Source organism: Eumetopias jubatus, unplaced genomic scaffold (assembly GCF_037043125.1).
Source record: "Eumetopias jubatus isolate StellerSeaLion01/CBP00866 unplaced genomic scaffold, mEumJub1_p1.0 scaffold_4, whole genome shotgun sequence".
NCBI classification, from domain to species: Eukaryota; Metazoa; Chordata; class Mammalia; order Carnivora; family Otariidae; genus Eumetopias; species Eumetopias jubatus.
The window spans coordinates 74536190-74554859 of NW_028274810.1; the positions used below are offsets into that span (position 1 = coordinate 74536190).

Sequence of the window (18670 nt, forward strand, 5' to 3'; positions counted from 1 at the left end):
TAGCTGAAAAAGTAACTGTTGAAGCTATAAACGCCAGGCATGGCTGGAGTTGCTAACAAACCACATGCGTGCAACCTCCCAAACTCCCTGCACTTCCCGGCCCTCAATGTATACTTAATACGCTCTTAGAATCTTCCCCTGACTGTCAGCAAATCTCGATGAAGAGAATTGGGGCATCACACAGCTGAGGCATAAGGTAAAGGACTTTAAAATGAGAGCATCACCACTGAAATCTAGGCAAGAGAGACAGGATGGAGTCATTTGCTCCATGCCCTCATTTTAAAGATTTCAGAATTTCAAGAGATTCCAGGAGATTAAAAAACAAAACAAAACAAAACAAAACAAAACACCCCAGCATTGTGATTATGATTATATTAAATAAAAGAGAGCGAATGTATTCTGGAGGCTGGGCCTTGTTGCATCTTACTGGAGAGGTTCTTGCAAGGATGTTTCTGGAGTGATTTGGGTGGAAGCTTTTAGGATTTTAAGTGAGTTTAAGAGCTCCATCAGTTACAACTGAGGAGATCATCTTTGCCAAGCAACTAGAAAAGATGGGGCAGGAACCACAGCAATTTGTTATAGGAGTGTCTTATTAAATTTTTCTCCATGAACTTCTTTTTAAGTAGCATTGCTAAAATAGCCACTAGATTCAAAAGAACACCTATAAACTGTATATAAAGTGTAAAGGTACTTAGCAGTCAACTTACAAGAAATGTTACTCTCACCTTTGAAGAATGGTACCCTGATCTGTTCTGTCCCATCTCTTTCCTTTTGGGATAACCATTTTCTGGATATTTCTCTTTCTTTTCCCCATGCTTTTTTTTTTTTTTTTAATTGTCTAACCCCCTTATGTTTTGTATCTCTAAACAGTATCTCTAGTTGTGTATGTCTGTGAACTTTATCTAAATGGAATTATACCGTTAGTACTCCCGTGTTCTTGTGTTCATAGTTAGCGCATGCAGACCACCTCTGCTGCACTGGTTGGTGCACTAATGGAATATTTCCCTATCTGTTGGTCGTAAATTGATTACCTGACCAATCGTCCGCAACCCGCCGCCCCACCCCGAGTGCCCTCGTGAGACCTCCTCAAGTCCCTTCACCTTCCTGAAGGGAATCACACCTGGCCCAGCTGGGGGTCCTGGGACCCAGCTCCCACACAGTGTCTGGGATCCCCTCTGACTGACTATGGCTCGACTAGTCGTCAAATGTCTCATCCCTGGATTTGTTCATGTTGTTGAGTGTATTAGTTGAAATTTTTTCACTTTGTTGAACTGTAATATTCCACTGAATGAATTTATTGTGGTTTACATATCCTATTATTAACAAACACTGAAGTTACTCCCACTTTTTTTTTTTTTGCTATTTTAAATAATGCCGCTGTGAATATTCTTGTTCAGGCCCCCCCTGGTGAACACGTATGTGAGTTTACTTAGGGAATATACGGAGGGATAGAATTACTGGTCATAGACTGTGGGCCTCTTCAGTGCTACTAGACTAGTTCAAAATTAATTTCTATTATGTTATGTGAATTTTACTTCAGTAAAAAAACTAATCTCTACTGTGTTTGACCAGTTTCTATACCCAGCTGCAGTGTATAATTGTTCCTTTTGCTCTATGTCCTTGCTAGTATTTTATGTTTTGTTGGATAGTGTCAGAAATGTTTGCCAGTCTTGTGGGTGTATAATAGTATCATATCTGCTTTTAATTTGTATACATTTGATTACTCAAGAGTTTCAGCATCTCTTCATATGCTTGTTGACCTTTTTGGTTGCGTGTGTGTGTGTGTGTGTGTGTGTGTGTGTGTGTGAGAGAGAGAGAGTGTAAAGTGCCTTTTCAAGTCTCTTGTCCATTTATTTAAAAATTGGGTAGTTTGTATTTTTCTCATTTATTTGTAGAAGTTATTTATGTATGCTGGACACTATTTCTTAGTGTTGGAAATACCTTCTCCTAAATTGTGAAATATTTCTGGACCTTTTTTAGTATTTTTAGAGTGGCAGAAATTCTGAATTTTAATGTAATAAAATTTTATCAATCTTTCTTTTATCACTGAACTTTTTGTCTCTTTTTAATGATGTCTTTCCCTATGGCAAAGTCATAAAATAGTCTCTTGTATTGCCTTTTTAAAGGTTTTAATTTTGCCTTTCATGGTTAGTATTTTCCCTTGAGAATGATGTTCTCTATGGATTTGATATTCTTTATCAGGATAAGGAACTACCATTCTTCAGTAGTTTGCAAAGTATTTTTTTTTAAATCATAAATAGATCTTTATAAAATACTTTCTCTGCATTTTTGGAGTGAATTTATGTACTTTTTTCTTCCTTTACTTTGTTAATGTCTCGTCAACTATTTTGCAATGTAAAATTAATCTTGTTTTCCTAGAATAAACTTGACTTGGTCATGGTGGATTCATTTTGTTGTATATTGCTAGATTTGTTTTACTGTTATTTTGTTTAGAAGTTGTGCAACTATGGATGTTCATTCATGAGTGTATTAGACTGTGATTTTCATTTGTCATATTATCCTTGTCAGGCTTTTGTATCCAGTTCTGCTAGACTTGTGAAGTGAGCTGTAGAATGTTTTCTCTTTATCTCTCCTCAAAAAGAGTTATGTAGGACTGGGATGCTTTCTTCCCTGGAGATTTTTAACCTCTGATTCAGTTTCTTCAGTATTTATTGGTCTATTTTCAGGTTTTAATTTTCTTTTTCTGGAATTGATTTTGTAAGTTAGATTTTTTTTTTTTTTAGGAATTTATCCATTTGTCTGAGTTTTCAAAATTTTTACCTTAGAGTTATTTATAATATGCTTTTTTATCCTTTTAAGCTCTGTAGCATCTATGGTGATGTATTCCCTTTTCACTTACAATACTCTTGTGCCCTCTATATTTTTTTGTTGAATACCCTTTTCAGAATTTTGTCTATCTTATTAATCATTTAAAGAATCAGTTGTTGACTTTGTGATCCTCTCTATCATTTATTTTATTTTCTAGTTAATTAATTTCTATACTAATTTTTATTATTTTCTCTGTTCTAACTTATTTAGGTTTGGTCTGTTGTTCTTTCTGAACTTCCTAAGTTGAATGTTTGACTTTTTTCCTGTTATGAACATTATAGGTTATGTATTTCCATTCGAACTTCATGACACATTTTTTGATATGTAATATGTTTGTGTCATTTGGTTCTAAGTATTTTATGATTTCTACTGTTATTTATTCTTTGACTCATAAGTTATGTGTACCTGTGTTTCTTCATGTCCTGACCTCTCTTTGTTTTCCTCTGTTGTTGCCTTTTTTTTCTTAAGATTCATGTCCTGACCTCTCTTTGTTTTCCTTTGTTGTTACCTTTTTTTTTTTAAGATTTTATTTATTTATTTGAGAGAGAGAGAGAGCATGAGAGCAGGGTGAGGGGCAGAGGGAGAAACAGACTACCCTCTGAGCAGGGAGCCTGACACAGGCCTCGACCCTGGAACCCCAGGATCATGACCCGAGCCAAAGGCAGACGCCTAACTGACTGAGCCACCCAGGTGCCCTGTTGTAAACTTTTCGATAATGATTTCTAGCTTAATAGTATCATGGTTGGTAAATGTTGTTTGTAAATTTTATTCAACCTTTTGTATTTACATTTGTTGAGTCTTATTGTGTGAGGCTTAGTATGTGGTCACTTTTCACAATGTTGCATGGATTCTGTCATTGTTAGATATAGTTCTGTATAACTCTTTTGGATAAAACTTCTTAACTATGTTGTTCAAATCTTTTCTGTCAATCACTGATTTTTGTCTGCCTGATCAGTCATTGAGAGAAGTGCATTACAATCTCCCACTATGATTGTGGATTTTTCTTTCCCCTTATGGTCCTGCCTGTTTCTTGTTTTATGTATTTTGGGCCTTTGTTAATATGTACCTACAAGTTTAGAATTGTTTTATCTTTCTGGTGAATTGGAGCTTTAATAATGGAGTGGCATTTGTTTCTCTAGTGATTCTTTAAGTCTTTAAGACTTTAAAGTTTATTCTGACTAATGTTAATAGAGCTCTACCAATTTTGCTTTGTTTAATATTATCTCAGGGAGTCTGAAGTACATTTTTTTTAAAGATTTTATTTATTTGAGAGAGAGAGAATGAGAGATAGAGAGCACGAGAGGGAAGAGGGTCAGAAGGAGAAGCAGACTCCCTGCTGAGCAGGGAGCCCAATGTGGGACTCCATCCCGGGACTCCAGGGTCATGACCTGAGCCTAAGGCAGCCGCTTAACCAACTGAGCCACCCAGGCACCCTGAAGTACATTTTTTAAGAATTTTCTTATTTGAGGGTCTGCTGGTGACAAGTTCTCTGTTTTTCTTTGCTTGAAAATACAATAACTTCTCCCTTGTTTTTGAGAGCTATCTTTTTGGGGTAGAATTCTAGGTTTGCAGTTATTTTCTCTCCAATACAATGAAATTATTACTCAAACACCTTCTGTTTTCCACCATCGTCTTTGAAATCTACTGTCAGTCTTATGTTTCCTTTGAGAATAATCTTTCTTTTTTCTCTGACTACTTTTAATGTTTGTTTTTTTTGTCTTTGGTGTTCTACATCTTCACAAAGATGCACCTGAGTGCATATTTCTTTTAATTTCTTAAACCTGGTGCTCATTAGACTTCCAGGATCCATGTGAGAGTATCATTTATCACTTATGGGAAATTCTCGGCCTATCTCCTTAGGCCACAAAAGATGAAACTCAAGGTCACTTTGTTTGGCAGAGATCCTCAAACTGGCTTTAGGGCTTGGCTCCCATTCTGGGTTCCAGCTTTTACTTACTTTTCACTTGCTAAATGTATCTTATAAACTTCCCAGCTCATTAGTCATTCAAAAAGATATTTCTCTATAGTATCCAGTTTTCTTTGTTGTGTTCAGTAGAGTTGCCTACATATCTAGTCCACAGGGTTTATAAGTAAAAGTCTACAGCGTTTTCTCTGTAGAGAAACTCTGTAGAGTTTTCTTTAATACACCACCTAATAAACCTTAACACTTGTTAAACATGAAAGACTATGCTGAGTCTATTGACAGCATAGATGAATTTATACACATTTATTTCAATGGTCAGTCTATTCCATGATTCATTCAGTAGATATGATGGCTTGTTCTTATAATGTACCTTGCACAGGTTTCTTCCAGGCTAAGAGAGAAGACTAACTGGTGCTAGTGGATGGAGTATGGATGTTTTAAACCTGTCAAGAAGAGTCTTACCAGAATAGAAATGAGTGACATTGAGTAGTAACAGTTTAGCCTTTAAATGGAGAAGTTCATCCACGGTTAGGGGATTAATTCTTCTTTCTTGGTAACGTGGGAGAACTGATGGATTTTTAGCTGATTTTCAGTTCCACACATTGACTGTCCTGTTTTGACAGGGCATTTCTTCTGGATGCAGCTTTTTTCCAGACCTGGAATAAGAATTAATTAGGATTAGAGATGGTCTCTTTGCTTTTCCGCTCACTAAAGGCTAAATGCTCAGAATTGCTACCTTTTCTCTTCTGGATAGCTAGGGGGGGTTGTTGTTGTCTCCGCCCCCCCCCCCCCCCCCCCGCCCCGCCGAACTGTGTTGGGCCAGAGTCCCACCTTCATGCTACCCTTATCTCTTCATTCTTAGTTTGTTATTGAATGATAGGCCTTCCCACCTGGGGACCAACTCTCTTTTGTGGGGGCGGGGGGGTGAAGAAAGAAGTGCAAGCATCCAGTTCTCTAAGACTGGCTGTCTCGACTTCCAGCAAAGCTGGACTTGGAGACAGCTGACATCCCCAGACCCTCCCACTGCCCATGTGGCTGGGTTGCGCTTGGCTGAACTCAACTTGCATTCTTTTTGGCTGAGAGACTTTATAACTCTCTGTTGCTAAGGAGGGATCTGTCTAAGAGAGCCCTGACTGGTTACTCTCATGTGGTTTACTCCTGGGCAGGTGGGCCCTGCTGCTCACTTCCTGATGTATTTCTGAGCGAGGGGCTGGTGGATTGTCATTGTCCCCTTCCCTTCCTGTGAGCCTACTAATGGTGGGGCATAGCAGATGGACGTTCTGGCTGCCATGGGCCCCCTGCAGACCCACCGAAGGGAACCATGCCAGTCTCTTCTTCTGTTCCCATTCCTGCTGCCTGCCTGCCCTGTTGACTTCTGTGTTCACCTCTCATCCAGCTAGGGCAGGGCTGCCCCTGGCATTAGGGAGCCTGGCAGAAACTGGTTGGGTGAAGGCTTTCTTCTCTCCCTCCATCCTTTCCAGGGTTTAAGATGCTAGGGGCTCCTCTTGCCACTACCCCAGAGCAGTACACCAGAAAGCATTTGCTTTCCCTGTTCTCTCTACCTCCTTTTCTCCCCTGCTGCATCCCCTCACCCCTAACCCCATTGCCAAAGGTTTTAGAGAGAACAATTCAAGGGTGAATGGTATTTTTCCTGGACAGAGACAAATGACTGTCCTTCCTCCCAAGGCCAAGTAATTCTTGGAAAGGTGTTTCCTCTTTTTCATCTAATATATGAATACTTTCTATCTGGGAGGCAGAAGCCACAGAGGAGCCCAATGAGAGAGCCTCGTGGGCTCACCAGCCTTCTCTGTGGGTCACTGGCCAGTTTTGCTGAACAGCTGCCCCTCTGAAGTAGGCTGAGAGTCAGTCTCCCTGGATGTCTGATCATTTCCACTAATTTGTAACGGCAGTGCTGGAAATGCTTGGGGCTCGGGGGCCTGCCACTAGCTTGGCATGGACAGGGAGAGAGTAGGCTTTCAGGAGAGAGAGGAAAGGGGAGAGGGAGGGAGGGAAGAGAGAGGGAGGGAGAAGAGAAGCAAGGAAGGAGGGAAGGAGGGGGGGAGGGAAGAAGGAAGGGGGAAGGAAGGAAAGAGGGAGAGAAAGAAAAGGAAAAAAAAGGAAATAAGCAAAAGAAGCATAACATATGTAGCTCTCATTCTGGAATCCAGATCATCTCAGGGGGGACTGGATGACGTCAAGTCTCCTCTTGAAATTGAGCATAATATACATATAATAAAATCCACACTTTTATGTATACAATTCAATGAGTTTTGACAAACATCTCCAGCCACACCACAGTCAATATATAGGACATCTCCATCATCCCCTAGAAGTGCCCTTGTGCCTGTTTGCTGTCCGTTCTTTCCTCCCACCCCCTTCCCTTTGCAACCACCACTTGGGTTTCTGAAACTAGAGTTCTGCCGTTTCTAGAACTCCAGAGAGATGGAATCTTACAACAGGTGCTTTCATGGCTCCTGACTTCTTTCACTCAGGACAGCGCTTCCGAGACTCATTCCTGTTGTGTGCATCAGCAGCTCATTCCTGCATGGCCCTGTCACACTCCCGCATGCGGAGGTGCTGCCATTTCTTTATCCCCTCACCCGCTGAGAGACATTTGGGTTGTTTTCTGTTTTGGGGCTACTGTAAATAAAGCTGCCACGCACATTCACAGACAGGCTTTTGTGTGTACATATTTTTTTCATTTCTCTTGGATAAATACTTAGTCAAGCTTCTTTCCTTATTTGTCTCTCCAGAAACTGGAATGCCCGCTTTATCTGTCCGTGCGCCCATCAGCCTGTCGCCAGGTGGCCCCTTCTATTTCCCTTCTTATGAATGAGCAGGAAATAGTAAAGAGATTTGGACACCACCCACTGTGCCAGCCCCTCGTGCATCCCTCAGACACTGTGTTCTGATTGTCTACCTGCTTGATACCCTCACTAGACTAGGAACAGTAAGGCACAGGGATTGAGAGCATGGGCCTTGGAGCCAGACTGCCAGAGTTCCCGTTCCAACTCCAGCACATTCTGACTGTGGGACTCTGGACAAGCTCCTTAACTCAGTTTCTTTGTCTGCAGAGTGGGTATAATAAGAGTACCTACTGAATGGCACTGTGAAATATTGATAGATAGATAGATAGATAGATATGCTTGACCCATAATAAAGACTATGCTGTTGAATAACTCGATGAATAGAAATATCAGGGTCTGGAACACACATGGTGGGATCTCTTCTTAGCAGCTCATGATGGGACCAGAGCAGTTCCCATCAACTGCTCTGTTGCCTGACACCCCAGCGTCCGAGTTCCCATTGGATAACAAGCACTGCCTTCACACGGGGTGGACAGCACTTTTTTTCCCCCTTGTCATCTATCAGCTCTTCTAGCTGGGGCTCTAGCTGCTTCCATTTAATTCTTGAATTAAAGTTCTGTTTTGGTTCTCTTGAGTGTTCATTATGCTTTGAAAAACATAACTACAAGTTGCAAGGGAATCCTACTTGTTTGCTTTGTCCCAGTTCCTTCCCTCAGTCCTGGGTCCATGCACATCAACCACGTAGGCAGCAAGGCCTGGAAAGGCCCCTCCCACACTTTGAGATCCTCATACCCTGGTTTGCATGAATCCTCATGTATCACAGGGCTTGAAGCCCTATATTGATCAGAGATCAAAGGGGGTGCAGGCCCAGGTGTATTTTCCTATAGTTCTATCAAGGATGTAATTGTCAGGACCCTGATAGTAGCCAGGGGTGTGGATGTCCATCCCTGACCCTGTCACCTCTGCAGGCCAGGAACTGAAGCTCTCTTTGAGTGGTGACTCTCTTCTTAGGGTGAGGGATATGAGGTCCACTGAGTACATAACTGGAAACGAGGACTTAGCCTAACAGACCTACGTTCCAGGAAACACTTTGTGGGTCTGCCCTTTTTCTCTCCAAGAATGAGATGAGTCCGGGCCAGAGTGATCAAAAGAACTAGAGAAATCAGAATGTGGGATTGGTGTTTGATATTTGCCAAAGTGAGAATAATGCTTCCAAAGCACGGTCTTCTGTGGGTCTGTGGGTAGTGTTTCTGGAGTCTGGGAGCTCTGAGCAATACAATGTAGTAAGCACCTTTTATGGGGCACTCTGGGTAAAGCATGGTGTTCATCTCCATTAATGCACGCTGGTGAATTGGAAGATGATGGCCATCTGCCCTTATAGCGGTGATTTCCATCTTGGGGTGTTCTGATTTTATTGGTCTGTAAAGCATGGTGTTCATCTCCGTTAATGCACGCTGGTGAATTGGAAGATGATGGCCATCTGCCCTTATAGCAGTGATTTCCATCTTGGGGTGTTCTGATTTTATTAGTCTGGGGTGAATCCTGGGCAGCTGGACTTTTAAACACTCTGGAGCCCAGTGATTTTAATGTACAGCCAAGGCCAGGTGCTGTTTTAGAGACAAGGGAATTGAGCCTTCAGAGGTCAAAGTCACAAAGTCACGCTTGAGGTCATACATCTATGAGTGGTGGTGCAGGATAGGAGCTCAGGCCTGTGTGACTGTGTTGCTTGGGACTGGGCGCCCCATTCTGTGTGCTGATCAGAAAGGTGTCAGCAGTTTCTCCTGGTGCCGGGCAGGAAATGATCAGTAGGGACACAAGGATGCTGATGGCTTTCCTAGTGCTTCCGTGCTGACCCAACACTCTTTAGAGTCTGAGCACATGCGTGCTCTGAGTCTGAAAGGCTTTCAGGACAGAAAGTTGCTGGCCTTGGTTCCTGGCCCACTCGGGAGAGGAACGCACCATCCGCCTGCAACTCTTGGTCCATGCCTAGGTTGGTCACATCTGGGTCCAAGAAAACAAGGGGGGATTTTCTTGATTTTCTTTTCTAGTGTGACCCCATAGCTAGGCATGAGGTCTTGGTCCTTCCTGAGCAGAGCAGGATGGGAGACAAGTCAAGTAAGTAGTGATTTTTTCCATCCCTCGCCTCCAATAATACCTGCGGCAGTGGGGCTCCCAGGAACCGAGCGCTTACTGCATGTACTAGGCCCTGCTCTAAGGGCCTGACACAAATGACCTCCTTTTATCCCCATAGGAATCCTGTGCAGTAAGTGCTATGATTACTGCATTTTTCAGACAGGGAATGTGAAGCACAGAGAGTCCAGTGGCAGAAATGGGCACCATCCCAGGTGGTCGGAGTCTGGGGCTCACTGTTAACCCATCAAACTAAACTGCCTCCCTGGGATCCTAGCTTTGCCTTGTGTTTTAATTGTTTTAGGACTGTCGCCTGGTGATAGATTAACTTCGAGCACAGGAGGCGTCTCTCCCTCTCACCATGTCTGGCACAGAGCTGGATTCATAGCAGATATTCAGGAAATATTCACTGGTTGATGGATTCTATTTTATTTCAATTGATTTCATTTCTGAGGAGTCTGACATATCACAAGGCTGTGATCATCCTAAGCATGTTCCAGGAGTGTAATACAGGTTACTCCATTTTCCTTTTTTTCTTAAGATTTTTTTTTTTATTTATTCATAAGAGACAGAGAGAGAGAGAGAGAGAGGCAGAGGGAGAAGCAGGCTTCCCACTGAGCAGGGAGCCCAATGCGGGACTTGATCCCAGGACCCTGGGATCATGACTGGAGCCGAAGGCAGACACTTACTTAACCATCTGAGCCACCCAGGCACCCCAGGTTACTCCATTTTCTACTTCTTCACTTGTGAGTGTTTCCAAATGCTCAACGTCCCTTTTCAGAGCCGCACATCGCATTCAGTGTTGGCTACAGCACTAAACTCACACCCTTAGAGTTTTCCACGAGGAGCATTTCTTCTGCACACTTCCAGAGCAGATCGCCCTGGAAGGGTTCTTTTCCAGAACAAAAATGATTCTAAATGGTAACTATCCCTGGGCCATCCAGGCCCCAGGAATGGAGTTGTTTGTATGGTGGGCCCTTCCAGGGTAATCCACACAAAACTCTGTCCCAATTTAGTAGCAAACATTGTTGGCACTCTGCCCAGACACCCTTGGCTCTCTTTGATGGGTTCTGTGCACCCCTCCATCCCCTGCAGCTTCTGTGGCTTTTGCCCCGGTCACCTTCTTCCGAGTATTGTCCTCTTGCCAAGCGAGCTGGAGTATCGGTGGCCATTATGAACTAACTGGTGCGGGAAGATGAAAGCTCAGCTGCCTTGCCCTGGGGAGGAGATGCCAAACTCTGGAGGAGGTATGATTTAGACTCCAGATGTCTCCTGGGATCAGGCTGAGGCTGGGACTTCACCTGAGGTCAGACCCCAGCCTGGCTCCTCCCCTTCTCCGTGGGCTCTCCCCACTCCCTCACCCACTTCCTGGGGACATTTCTTTGATGAAGGGAGACAAGGGAGCCTTGTCTCAGGGCTTGCTGTGGGGGCGCATGCCCTAAGTCTTGGATTGCTGGGTTGGATGTCATTTAAACCAGAAAATACCCCTCCAGTCTCTCTCTTAAACTTTTCTGTCAGTGTCTTGCACCTGCCCTAACTCTCTGCCTTCTCGGGGACCCACCCACCTCTGTTCTTCTCACCACTGGCACGTCCCCATCAATGGCTTCTGCTGGCAGCCCACCCCCTTTCCAGCCCCCTCTCTCCCTGCGTATGAACCAAACTCGCATCTACTCTCTGATTCTGTCTCGTTTGTCCAGTATTCCCCAGGTATTTCTTGAGTCTTTATTCTGTGCCAAGCATTCTTCTAAGTATGGGCTGCACGGCGTGCTTACCCTGACAGACCTTCCCTTTCCAGGGAGGGAAGAAGATCGTAAAAAAGTAAACAAATGAATAAGCAGGGTGATCCTGTGTTGAGCTGCAGGCTGTGCAGGAGATATACTAATTGATGTGACAGAGGACAGGCTTTGGGGGCAGCCAGTGAGCTGTAAGTGCACATCTTACCTCCTGCTCGCTCTTCAGGCCTTGCATGCTGGTCCCCAACTGCACCTGCTCCTAGCGAGAACACCTGTGACCTGCGTATCTGTCAGTGTCAATGATATCGTTCAGACTGCATTTTTCTTGCCCTCCAAGCAGCATTTTATTAAGTTTAATTAAAACTCTAAATCTTTTTTTCTTCCCTTGGCCTCAGAAGCACCACCCTCTGCTGATGTTCTTCCTCCTTTTCTGGCTGCTTCTGCCTGGCCACCTCTGCCACTTCCTCCACCCCCCTGCTTGGTCGTTAAGAGTGGGAGTGCCCCAGAACTCTCTTCTTCCTGTGGCCGCTTCCCTGGGGGAACACTTCACCTCCCTGGTGTCTGTTTCCACGCATCCCGTCTGGACCACCCTTTGGAACACCTGACTTTCAGTACAGCCATCTTCTCAACTTCTCTACTGGGCTGACTCAGCACATGTACAGCTTGGCTCGGTATCTGCTCACCCGCCCCCCACCCCCCCGGCCTTTTGCCTTTGAGTCTCTCCTCTTCACACATCCCCTGTCTCAGTAAGAGGCACCCCTCTCCCCTCAGGCGCTTAAGCCAGAAAATAGACTTGACCCTCTCTCCTTCCCACCACCTGTCACATCTAAGCATCAGTCACCAAGGGCCATCGATTCCTCTTCCTAAGGACATGGGTTTGAGCGCACCCACTCGTCCATTCTGACTTCTACTTCTCTTGTCCAGGTGCTGCTCCCCTACACCTGCCTTGACCCTTCCAGGGTGTTCTTTGCACTGGCCCTGATCATGTCAGAGGCTTCTTGCTGAATGAAAGAACTGAAACTTCTTAACACAGCCTGTTCACTTCCCCACCCATTCTCTGCCGCTCGCCCGCCACCCGTCCTCTAGCCTTCCTAAATAGCATGTTCTTTCCCAGTTATGAGCTTTGCATGTGCATCTCCTTTTCCCTGGAAAGCATTTCATCGAGGCCCTCTGTGGCCAGGCCCACCTTGTTTGTGAAGGAGCTGCTTTCTTTTTCCCTGAAGTGTTGTGATCGCTGTGGGGATAGAGGTGGGGAGGGGAGAGTAGGGGGGTGGGAGAGACCACTGCTGTCTCTCTATTCCCTGTCTTTTGGGAAATTTGGAAGAGATCTAGGCTGTGGCATGCAGGGGGTAGGGAAGGGGCACAGAGTGGGGAGGAGGGAGCGGGTGATGTCTAACACAGGTGCAGGCAAGAAGGGGGTCCATTGCCTGTAGAGGATTTAAAAGCAATGATAAAACCAATGCAAAGTCTGTCTGCTTTTTACTCTCATCATGCACGAGAAATTTAAAAAAATATTGATGAGATACTTTTTCACACAGGAGAGGACTATGCTCCTCCTCTTCCCTGGGTCTAGGAGTAACTCCTGGAGTCACCAAGAAATAGTAGCAGGAACCATGGCTTACTGACCACCATGTGCCAGGCGCTTGTTAGGTTTGTTAGGATGCTTATCACATGAACTCCTCATAGCAGCCCTAAAAGACAGGCATTATTGGACCCATTTTAAAGGTTAGGAAACTTTAAGGAGACCAAAGAAGGCAAGTTGGCCCCGGCACATCTCGAACTGCTGGTGGGGAAGCCTTGCATGTGGGCGGTTGGTCCCAAAGCAGGTGGCTGTGTTTGGCCTGGTGCAAAGCAGGCTTCTCGATCTGGTTCTGTTTTCCCTTGTGGCCCTCACGAGGCCTGTGCTTCCAAAAAATTTGCTTTAGGAAAGGGCTTTGGAATTCAGACCTAACCCCCAAACGTTCCGGACAAGGTCTGGCCTCACCAGCATGCCAAGGTCCTGTGGATAGGGGAGAAGACTGGGGCTTGCAAGCATTTGGTGCAGGGACAAGGAGGTAGATTTGGAGAAAAGTCGGGCTGGATTTGAATCCTAGACCCACCACTTAAGTGACCTTGGGAAGCTTATTGTCAGAGCCTCTGTCTCCTCATTGTAAGAATGGGATGACAGTAGAAACGGCCTTGAGAAAGCCTTTGAGGGCTTAATGATTTGAGGGCCGTGATACCATCCTCACTGTGCCCATTCGCATTCAGTATCAGACTCTGCAGTGTATGTTGAGCTCATGGCAGAGGAAACAATGTGTAATAGGCATGTGACAAACATTTCCCTCCACACGAAGGTCCTCAGGAGCAGTGTCCACATCGATATTTTTAGGGGGACACCCCACTCTTCAGTGGGGTCCACAAAACAGACCAGAGGGTGCTAAATACTCCTGACCAACACGGAAACCACATCAAATGGGAAACCAGCTTTCTGGTTGAAGCAGTTTCCTGGTGGAGGAAGGGCCTTTTCTTTTTTTAACAATCAGTAAATGGTTATTTTCCCTGGATATAACACCTTGTTAAAAAAAGGAACATATTGGGCACCTGGGTGGCTCAGTCGTTAAGTGTCTGCCTTTGGCTCAGGTCATGATCTCAGGGTCCTGGGATCGAGTCCCACATCGGGCTCCCTGCTCGGCCGGAAGCCTGCTTCTCCCTCTCCCACTCCCCTGCTTGTGTTCCTGCTCTCGCTGTGTCTCTCTGTCAAATAAATAAATAAAATCTTTGGGAAAAAAAAGGAACATATTGATATAATTTGAGACATCACAGCAGATGTTTGATTTTTAACAGTTTTTTTTTTTTTTTTTGCATTGCCTCTTTGAAGGGAGCATCCACCAATGCAGGCACCATGAGTTGGACTTCAGCATCGGGTCCGAGCCTCCATGGCAAGGATGCCAGCCATGGGAGTGCGAGCATGGCGCTTCCTCCTTGCAAAGAGCCGGTGGAGTGGTTGGTGTATTAATTAAGCAGTGGGTTTTTAATGCTTGCAGAATGAATAGATCTGCTCTGTCTTCTAACCTGGGAACCAGAGCTCTTAGATTTTATGTTATTTCCCCCCAAACAATCAATTCTTACAACACTCCTGTGAGAAAATAAAGCCTCTGTTTGCTTCAGTTGGAAGGAAGCTTTGTCTGTCTCTCTTCCTACCTGTAGAGACGTTGTTGCTTTCAGAAAGTCCCACCTAGCTGGGGCTCTGGGCTCCCCTGCCTTCATGAATTCTTAGAGAGGAAACCTTTCCGTCTTCTGTGTCTCTCCAGCATGCGGGGGTGTGTGTGAGGCCTTATCAGCTGCGGGCAGGCTGACCTGAAGACACAGCTCAGCCCTGAGGCCCCCCAGCACAGAAGAAGTAGGTCATTCAAGGAATCATCTCACCTGAAAAGTTTGGGCCTCACCAACAAACATGCTGTCCGGGAGGTTGAGCCCAACAAGAGTCTCTCCAAGACCAGACTCTAGTGAGGCTCTTCCAAGCTCTTTTCTACTAGGCCTCAACATTTAAGCCTCTGTGTTATTTTCTGCTTTGTCCAGTTTTGGCAAGAACCCTGCTAAGTTGGTTTCGCCTGAATCCCCTAGCCTCTGTATCTCTGTAACACTTACTGTCTGGTTGGGTTCTTCATCCTCCACCTTCCACAGGTGAAGGCTGCTCGCCCTGGCCTGCCTTCAGCAAGAGGCCTGCTAGCTCTGTTTAGCCAGAATGCCCCCGGCCCCTGGGGTTTCCTTTCGGTAATTTCCCACCCACTGAACCCCACTCTGCTCCTAGGCCATCAATCCCCCTCTTCCTGTTGTCTTCAGAGTTGAGCCCAATCTCTCTCCCCTGCTACAGACCCCCCACTGCTGTGGTCCCTACACCTATCGCATGGTCCCCCTGAGTTTTCCAAAGTTTGGCTTGGTAATTACTTAACTTGCTGCGCTTCCGGACCTGACCACACTAAAGCCTGCTGTGGGTTTTCCTTTTTGTACTGAGTTGCTGGTGCAGTGTTAGTTTCTGCTTCTGCAAAATGCCCAGCCAGGGTGCTCTTATAGTGTGCTTCTGAGAGTGTTTTTCAGATGGCTTAGGAAGGTCTGCTGATCTGTTAAATACAAGCAACATTTACCATTTATTTCCAAATAGACACGCCTCGGACCTTCCAAAGCCGACTTGCAGAGGACTGAGGCGGGGGGTGGCTTTGGAAAGGGGCTACAACAAAGATCAATGTCAGGTCTAGGAGGTCACTCTCAGGGACCCTGTGGTGACCATCCTCACTGAGCCATGACATTGAGGAACATGGGTTGGCGTGGATTAATGCCAGCCTCGCTAGGGCTCATTTTCAATTTCTGAACAAACGTTTTGGTATTGTCGCCTGTTTTGAGAATGGAAGTATTTGAATGTTTGCTATTTCCTGGGTGTCGGAAAGAGAAAAAGCAAGTGGCATGATTCTTCTCCTCAGTGTTCAGTGTTCAGGATTAATACAAACAACATAGGGTGAACGTCAAATGAAGGATGAGAAACCACATTTGCTGTACACCTTTATATCAGGGACTAAGTTAGGTATTTAATAGATGCACATCTTAACCTATAAGGCAACCCTAAGAATGAGGTAACGTCGGAGTGCAGGTTGTTGCTCCAGCTCACTGGGTATGAATCCTGGTTCCTCTGTTAACTAGCTGGGTGATCTTGGGCAATTTACTGAACTTTTCTGCACCTCAGTCTCCTCATCTATAAAATGGGGATGAGGAGAGTACTAGGGCAGAGCGTGGTTAAGAAAATTGAGTGAGTTCATATGTGCACAGTGCTTTGCATAGTGCCTGGCACTTAGAAGCTGCTATGTGAGTTTTGTTAAATAGACACAGGGTACGTGTGGCCCTGAGAAGCGAAGTCACTTGTACGAGGCCCCTGAGCTCGTAGGTAGTGGGTTGGGATTTGAACCCAGTGCTCCCTGGAGCAAGGTTTCTCAGCCTCGGCACTCTTGACATTTTGGGTCCGATAATTCTTTGTTGTGGGGGTCGTCCTGTGCTTTGTAGGGTGTGCGGCAGCATCTCCGGCCTGTGCTCACTAGGTGCCAGGAGCACCAGCCCAGCTCCAGTGGTGACAACCCAAATGTCTCCAGATATTACTAAACGTCCCCTGGGGGCAAAGCTGCTCCTGGTCGAGAACCACTGAGCCACAGGGACTACCACCTGGAGGGAGTAACAACAGGCTCATTTCTCAGTTCTAAGGTGAGAAGCCCAATTTCCCGGTATCACCTTTTTTCTTTATAGACCAGTGGTCAGGGAAGGCGGGGCCCCCGGTTGGCTGGTGTCTACACACACAGTAGCCGAGAAGCCTCTGCATCTGGGCCCCGGCCGGCGGCTTCTCAGCCATGGTTGTGACATGTTTTCTTTTCTTCCTATGGCTAGGCAGGATTTCCACAGGTCCAGAAGGGAGCCCATAAGGGAGGCCCAGCCTGGGGCTGGTTTGAGGTTCTGTCCGCGGCAGGCAGGGCTGGTGTCTGTGTGTGTTCCTTGGAAGCACGGCTGGGGGGTTTCACTGGAGGCGGAACATGAAGGGTCCCAGAGCAGAAGGGTCAGCAGACAGGAGGAGGACTAATACCCACGGCTGCTGGGCCAGGATGCCACCCCACTAAGTACCCGCTCTCATTTGCCTAGTTCCCGGTCTTGTGTTCACGTTGAGGCCTTTTCCGTGCTTTCAGTTGCCCAAAGTGTAGCTTGTGGCAGTGATGGGGGGACGTGGGATGTGAGCAGAGCGCCCAGCGGAGCTAAGTTAAGCTCCCTTTGCAAGAAATATGCTGGCCGGCCACTCGGTGTCTGACCAGGTTGTCAGAAAACTGAGTTAGCAGCACCTGTTGCTCTGGGCGAGGGTAGGGTGGGGTGTGGGGGGGGCGGGGGGGTGTGGGGATAGGTTTTTTCTTTTTTTTTTTTTTAAAGATAAAGCTCTAGTGTTTGGGCCAACGTAAAGAGAGCTACACCGGCTCCTATTCAAATGATCGTTTTTGTAGGTTAGCAGTTTTAAATCAGTACTCACAGCTTGGGTGTCCCAGATATTTGGTTCTGGTCCAGATCTTGCTCTTCCTTTGTTTTGGCACAAGCTCTTTTCCTAACATGCTGTATTCCTGTCCAGTGGAAAGTTGATATTTGCCCTCGTGTCCCATCGAGGCTGGGGCACAGGCAGTTCTCCAGCGCTGACAGGTCTGGAGGTGCCATTCACGTCATCATCCCTCACAGACACTTCTCTTTGGTGAGTTGGACCAAAAGGGACTCCCCCTTTTGTTTGGAAGGCCGTGGCTTTTTACAAGCTATAAAATCAGGACGCGGGAAGACAGGTTGGTAGGGTTTGTTGTGGAAGACAGCTCCTCAGTAAACACTGTTAACCCCTGATCTCTGGAGGGCTGCCTCCTAAGTGAGCTTGTGCTCTAAAGCAGCCCAAATGGATTCTCAGAACAGAGAGAGGAAGGGGATTGCCAAGGACTTCTGGAGAGTGCAGTGAGTGGGAGTCTCCCCCCGCCCCCCACGGGAGGGAGCCTCATTTGTTCAGCTAATATTTGTGGATCCTAGCCAGGCACTGTGCTGGGGACACAGCGATGGTAGCCTGCCGGAGCTCCTGGTCCAGGGGACCCAAGTAGAATTGATACCCAGAGCAGGAGAGGGCAACCCCTCCATGAGCTTGGCCCTCAGCTCAGTAATGTAGGCCATCCTCCCTTCCGTTTCCCCCGATGCCACTGCTTTATGGTTGGGAAGCACAGTGAGGGGAAATGAGTGCGTGTTTTGGCAGAGTTAAATTAAATCTCTGAATCCCTCCATTTGGATATAAACTGTCTTCTGAGAGTAAAAATAAATGTGAAACCCAAGGTTGGGAGATATGTTTGGGGCTTTGAGTCTATGGTCTGCCTGTTTCCTTGGTGTTCTCTGTGATTCTGCCCCTTTGCTGGAATACTTGTCCCTGTCAGCCCAGGGCTGAAGGGGAAGACCAGCGAGTTTGGACACATAGATCGGACAGCAGACAAGTTCCCTGGCAAAGGACCGGATTGTGTCTAAAGCCAAGGTGGTCCTTCCAGCTGAGTACTTCAGTGCAATCAGATAGCAGTGGTAGTCTGGGGACCCTGGAGCCCCTGGGTCTAGAAAGTGTACAGGTCAGCCCACGTCTCCGGCTGGCCTGCTCATTTCAGGGCTCCCCTGTGGGGAGAGCGGGGCTGTAGGGAAACAGTAGGCCTTCCAGGCAGACTGATGTTTCAGATCTC

The 18670-nt window shown here is 46.1% G+C and overlaps 2 long non-coding RNA genes across 4 annotated transcripts in view; both read left to right on the forward strand.

Moving 5' to 3' along the window:
• LOC114224319 (uncharacterized) overlaps positions 1-18670 on the forward strand; it is a 186273-nt gene that overhangs the window by 122766 nt on the left and 44837 nt on the right. The gene's annotated exons all lie outside the window — the stretch shown is intronic.
• LOC148164534 (uncharacterized) lies at positions 11958-14579 on the forward strand. The gene is made up of 2 exons (XR_015768116.1): positions 11958-12094; positions 14284-14579. It is a non-coding gene; the product is annotated as an uncharacterized LOC148164534 (long non-coding RNA).